The sequence below is a fragment of the Camellia sinensis genome, chromosome 13 (genome assembly GCF_055761805.1).
Source record: "Camellia sinensis isolate YWXY chromosome 13, ASM5576180v1, whole genome shotgun sequence".
In the NCBI taxonomy this organism is placed as follows: Eukaryota; Viridiplantae; Streptophyta; class Magnoliopsida; order Ericales; family Theaceae; genus Camellia; species Camellia sinensis.
The window spans coordinates 51,517,334-51,523,996 of record NC_138973.1 but is presented as its reverse complement, the minus strand read 5'-3'; the positions used below and the strand labels follow the sequence as shown (position 1 = coordinate 51,523,996).

The window sequence follows — 6,663 nt, the reverse complement described above, 5'->3', positions numbered from 1 at the left end:
TGACTTCTGTACCATATTTGAAGGGCAATACACCAAACCTACTAAACGAATTTGTGCCTAAGATCATAGAACATTTTATCTCATCAAAATTTGATTATATTCAGGGTAGATTACATTTTCTTTTTCAGCTGATGATGGAATGAGACTTTACTCAACCAAATAGATTGTTCTACAGGCATTCATTCATTAAATCTGTTAACAGTAAAATTGCATCTTTTAATATTGCATGTCTTCTGTGGTTGACGATCTTTTTATTTTTGTTTCTCACTGTTGGCTTAAAATCTTTCATTTGATTGCAGTATGAGATTTGTAGCACATATATAATGCAGATTACTGATCCTATCTTGCAAATGTATATGGTAAGGCCCAGTAGCATTTTGTGCAATTCCATCATCATTCTTGATATTTGTGAAATTCTCCATGTGAAGATTATGATTCTTCCATTATTTTAATTTCATTTGTATAGGAAGCAGTCAACCTCCCAGCCCTCTCAGATAATAGTGAACTTCTTGTTATTAAAGCCAAACTTTCTTGGATAATGCATACAATTGCAGCTATTCTTAAGACAAAGCAATTTAGTGGTGTAAGGTAACTATACTCCTGTTAATTGTAGTCAGACATTTCCGGAGTGCGTTGTGTTTCTTATCATGTGTTACATCTCTTCTTTTTTAGTGCGGAATCATATGAAATACATGATGCAGAACTTTCAGCACGTGTGTTGCGCTTGATAAATGTGACTGATAGTGGATTACATAGTCAGGTAATCAATAGAAAGAATGCCCATCCGATTTCTTTTAGTTTCTTAGTGCAACATAAAATCTAATCTTTATAACAAAACATAACTTTTGACTTTTTTGTTCAAGGTGCTTCATGGAAATTAAAATACATATGCATGATATTTTTTGGTGAAATAGACACATTTAATTAACATGAATTTGTCATATAAAATTATAAATCCATCTTATTGTTCATGTGCTAACTAGATGAAATTATTATGCATGTATTAGTCATACTGATGCATTTGTATTCATTTTTTTGGTGCTGGGTTACTGATACATGTGTATTTATGGAACATTGTTACTCTAATGAATTTGTGATTTAATACTGCACCAGCGTGCTTATTGCTTTTAAGTTCAGGATAACAAAATGCAACGTGAGGGTAAAAGTATTAGCTCTAATTAAATGCACCAGATGCTGGGCATTTAAATCGTAGTGTGGGACTTTTGGGTGATCTGCTTCTTTGACTAACAGATAAACATGAAACTGATGGGGTGAAGCACACTCTTATAAACTCTGATCTAAAGTTTGATTTTGATTTCTCAAAGAGGGTCTTGGAGAGTGGCTATTGTGGACTCTTAAGGTCTGAAATTGGTGTAACAAGGGGTTTGGTTTTGGAGTTATGCAGTGAGGTTTAATTGGTTAGAAAGGGCAAGGAAAGGGTTTTTTTAATTTATTCAAAGTAAAACCTGCCTTTCTTTGTTTCATCTAGCCCTCGTCTTTTATCATTATGCTATGTATATCATCCTTAATATTCTCTTGCACTAGTCAGAGATATGGCGAAGTAACCAAGCAAAGACTTGATCTTGCTGTTCTTGTCTTCTTTCAACATTTTAGGAAGTCTTATGTGGGAGATCAAGCAATGCATTCTTCTGAGGTAAACCAATTTAAAGTTTGACCTTCCATTTTGAAAGTGGGAGAAGAAGAAAGAATCACAAGCTCTATACTTGTAAGTTTAAGCATACCCCTGTTAATCGTTACTTCTCACATTTCTTGCAGCAGATGACCTGCAACATTGCACACTCTGCCGTCTTCAATCAGGGACACAATGATTCAATCACTTGGCTATCAGCATTGCACATCAGCAGAATTTTTGTTTGATTTCACTCTAATGTTTAGTTTTATCTGTCTTTTATTTACAAGAGACAAAAAAGAACAATGGGGTTCCTGCTACTCTAATTTTTCTTCTTCCACATTTTTCTTATACAAGACAAATCTGGTTTTTTGTTTTGGTAATAATGAATGGTTTGTATCTGAGTATTCAACGTTTCTTCTTTACGGTTGAAATAATTGGTTTGCATTGTTGGCTATGGTGATGACTTTGGCCAGCTTTACAGGTGTTAATGATTATCATCAGCATACTTGATGGCCATCTTTATAGGTTTGTATATTTCTCAACCTCAACCTCAACCTCCTTTTGTTATGGGTGGTACAAGTGTTCCTATTTGATTTCATCCTTAATTTATTTATTCTTCTTTGTTCAGATGTCTAAAAAATTTAGTCAATGTAGAACTATAAATTTTGCATTAATGAATGAGCATTCCTTATTTGATCAAAATTCATTCTTTTCTGTTCTTTTATTGGCTTTGTTTTTATTATTATTATGTTTTGTGATTGGCAAAGACTGAGAGGATTGAAGGCCATGGAAAGCAGCATGGAGAGCGATTCAGAATGACAGTGAAGGATGGATGGGGCTTTCTTTTGGATTCTTATTTCTCTTATTTTTTCTTTTTTTCCTCTGATCTGATTGCGAGGTTGGGTGTTTTGGTTCACTTTCTTATATTTTGGCTTTGTATACAAAGTAGTAATTTTTTAGTTGAGAATTGTGAATTCAATTTTTTGATATGTTATTTTGTGAGTAAATGTTAAAACATCATTTATGGATATGTTTTTTTGTGGCTAATGGTGATTGGATATTAAATTGAATGGGAAAGTGAATTAATGTTGTTTTTGCTATTTGAATGGGAGTTATTATTTCATATTAGTGCTATTCAGTATTATTACTGGTATTTTTTTAGTTCAATCACATAAAATTAGCACAATGAAAAAAAGAAAAGAAAAAAAAAAAAGAGGATATCACGGCGTTTTTCAAACCGTCACCTAAACCTTAAATCTAAGATTTTTTTAAAAAAAAAGATATGACGGCGTTTCAAAAGCGTCGCGAAATATCATAGTGATGTCATAGTGGGTTGCTAAAGAAATAGAGACGGTTCAAGCTGCTTTCTTGTGGGGTGACACAGAAGTGAGAGGAAAAGTTCACCTTGTCAAGTGGCAAGAGTTAGCAAGAAATAAATCTAAAGGTGGACTTGGCATCCGTGATATCAGAACTGTTAATTCATGCTTATTAATGAAATAGTGGTGGAGGTTTGGTTTTGAGAAGAATGCTTTGTTGAAAAATCTTATATGTAGCAAATACAAGTCTGAAAGAAGTAAATGGTTCCCTAACCAGGTTGTAAAGGCATCCATGTCAAATGTTTGGAGGGATATCATTGGTGTACTACCCTCTAGGAATGGCCTCTTAAGCTACTTCATGGAGAATATTAAAATTTAAATAGGGAATGGAAATAGAATTTCATTTTGGAGAGACACTTGGTGCGGGGAAATAAGATTACTAGAGCATTTCCCTAGACTTTTCAGTCTGTCTTTAGATAAGAATGAAACACTGAAGTTTTTTGTCAATAATAAACTTAGTTCGTGCAACTGGAACCTAAGGTTTAGGAGACAGCTTTTGGCATGGGAGGAGAAGGATGTTGTAAGATTACATAGTATGTTGGGATCAGGCCTAGTGTTGTTTCCTGGAGCAGAGGACTCACTCAGTTGGAAAGCTGATAACTCTGGGATGTTCACAGTCAAATCAGTGTTCAACTGGTGTGAATCACTTTGGGGTCTAGATTTAGCCTTACCTACCCTTATTTGGAACAATGTTAGAAATTGGGTGCCCATGTGGCATGACCCTTTGAACCTTTTGAACCTTATCCATGTAAGTTTGAATTTGAATTCAAAACTTATTTGGATAACCATTCAGGATATCTATATCTATCATATCAATAGATATGGATAGATGGATAGATAGATATTGGTTGTTATATCTGATTAATATATTTTATATATAATATATTTAATACATCAGATACGTATATCAAATATACGTTATGTGGTTTTTACCCATAACCTTTTTTCCAAAAACTCTCTCTCTCTCTGACTCTCTCCCATTAGAACAACGATCAAGCCTCTGCACTGTGACTTGTGTGGGTGATACTCATTTTGTAGTATCACTCCACTGCTGGGTTGATTGATCAGATTCTAGAAGCACGTGATTTACCCACGAGGTTCTTGTCAACAAGGTATGATTATGATATTTTATCCGCTGCGTTATTATGCTTTATGATTTACATTGGTATCAGAGCCAATATGGGTATTTTCGTGCTAATTTTTATGCATTAAAATATGTGTATATTTTTATATAAATATATATACATGATATATGTATGAATGTTTATAAAGGAGGAAAATTTCAACTCCCATTAGATTGAGAGTGTGGTACACCTTATTTTTATATTCATTAAATGTGTTTTTTGATGCCATAAATGTTTTTGTTGTGAAAAATGGAGTCCGACAGTACAAAATTGAACCAGAAAACACCCTGGAAGGCGGAGCGTGGGTCTCACGCACCACCTGACGCCCTGGGAGGCTTCCACGCGCCTCCACGCGCCAAAGGCGCTTCCGACGCGCCTCCACACGTGCATTAGCGGCGCTGTCCATGCTCACGCCCTCCGCGCCACACACGCGCGTCGCATGTCGAGTCGCGCGCCGAGCCGCGTTCCGAGCTACGCGCCGAGCCGCGCTGTTTTTCTTCCGTCGTCTTGGCTGCTGATGTTAAGGGTCTGTTTGTTTTGTTTTTAAATTCTGAATCGCGTTAAACTGTCATAATTAATTCGTTATAGCTTTGTTTTAAGCGTGGTTTATACCGTTAGACTTAGAATTAATTTTTTTTATCTTTTGTAAAATTTTGAAAATTTTATGAAAATAAAAAATATTTTTTCTGAAATAATAATTCATTATTTCTGGTTTAAAATGCATCTGGTGTTGCATGATTAAGTTTCTGGGGCTGAATTTTTTATTGTAGACTACTGTTGTAGTTTACTATTTACTGGTATAGTTGTAGCATTTTACCAGATTCTAGAATATTTATTTCTAATTTTATGTGTGTTTATTAGTTATTTAAAATTCTAGAAAATATCAGAAAATTTCAGAAGTGATATAGTTTCTGTTATAGCATAATTTGAATATTAAATACAGCATATTGTTATTTTTTGCCTAGAGTTTCTAATATGTTGTAATGAGAATAGCATGATTAATTGTTATTTGTTTAAATTCCATTATTAATTGTGACATAGCATGAGTTGGTTGTGAATCTACATTATGATGCTATTGTATGGAATTAGAATTTTTTATCATGTTTTTAGACATGCCATAGTCAGTGGAAGGTTATTCGGTTGAGAGATATCTTTGTAGATTAACTCCCGAAAACCAATATTTTGCGCATAAATTAAATTAAATTTTGGATAATTGTCACCTGTGGCACAAGAGATGATTACGAGCATAGCGAATTTTCGATCTTGCGACTTGTGTAATATTGTCGCTATTTAATTTAGATTTTTGTGGCAAAATTATATTATGCTAATCAAATTAATCCCAATGCGAATTTCTCTCTAAATTGACTTAGCTTATGGAAGTTAATTGGTTGACCTAAACTTAGTAAAGATGTTAAATTGTGAACAATGTAATCCCATTCTTTAGATGAGCAAAAGTCTTGGAGACTTTAGGTCAAGCCTTAATTGAGCCAAAGTAAGGAAACATGACTCAAAGTCGCCGTGGTTTTGTTGCCTTGTTTGGCATAATAAAAACTAATGTGTGCGCTATGGTTAGCGGCACACTACGTAGTTTTGGTTGGCGAGTTTTGGAGTTATGAAATTAGTAAGCCCCTCAATAGATCTGTATATGATCTTGACTATTGAGCTGCGTGGATTGACTTTGTAATTTGACTTGTAAATAATGTTACATCATTGGATGAAGTAACATTCAAGAGTGACATCATCTAAGAAATACGAGCTTAAACAAATTAGTCATTAAGTGTAAGAGATGAATAGCCAATATAAGCAGTATTTTTGCTCTCTACCCAATTATTGGGAGTGGATGGAGCAAAATTTCATGCACTATAATAGTGTGCGTTGAAATATCACGTGAAGTTAAAAGATTAGCGCTTAGAAGCTGCAAAATTTATTAACACTAAGTGAAAAGATTAGCGTTTAGAAGCTGCAAAATCTATTAACACTAAGTGAAAATATTAGCACTTAGAAGCTGCAAAATCTATTAACACCATGTGAAAAGATTAGCGCTTAGTGGCTGCAAAATCTATTAGCATTGCTAACTTGTCTAAGTCTGGACACTTACTGTTTCCACACTTGAGTGTGAGACATGAGGAGGGGCTTCTTTGTATGATTCCTTAGCTAGGCTAACATTTTTGAATAACGTTTACCACTAAGCGCAAATGTTGCAGCATAAAGGTCAAGGCCGACAAGGTTGTTGTGACTCTAAGAATTTGACGCATGGCTCGTGAGAGCATTGTGTTGAATTAGACTCTTTAGCCTAATTCGCACTTAAGTTACTTCAGGAGCTGTCATAGTTGATAGCTTATTCTCTCCTTCTTGTGGATAGTAGAATTAATTTCAAGTAACTATGAAGCGAGAAACAAAGATGGCAAGAGGAGTATCGTCATCTTTCAATTAGATGCAGTAAAGTGTATGGAGAATAAAATTAACTTGAAAGTGCAGGGGATTAGCACTTACTAGTTAAATTTGTGACTTAGGCGCACTTGGTATCTCC

General features: G+C 34.6%; 1 long non-coding RNA gene across 1 annotated transcript; it reads left to right on the top strand.

Moving 5' to 3' along the window:
* The first annotated feature begins 228 nt into the window (after nt 1–228).
* Nucleotides 229–2,048, top strand: LOC145805818 (uncharacterized). The gene is made up of 2 exons (XR_014347969.1): nt 229–359; nt 467–2,048. It is a non-coding gene; the product is annotated as an uncharacterized LOC145805818 (long non-coding RNA).
* The last annotated feature ends 4,615 nt before the right edge of the window (nt 2,049–6,663 follow it).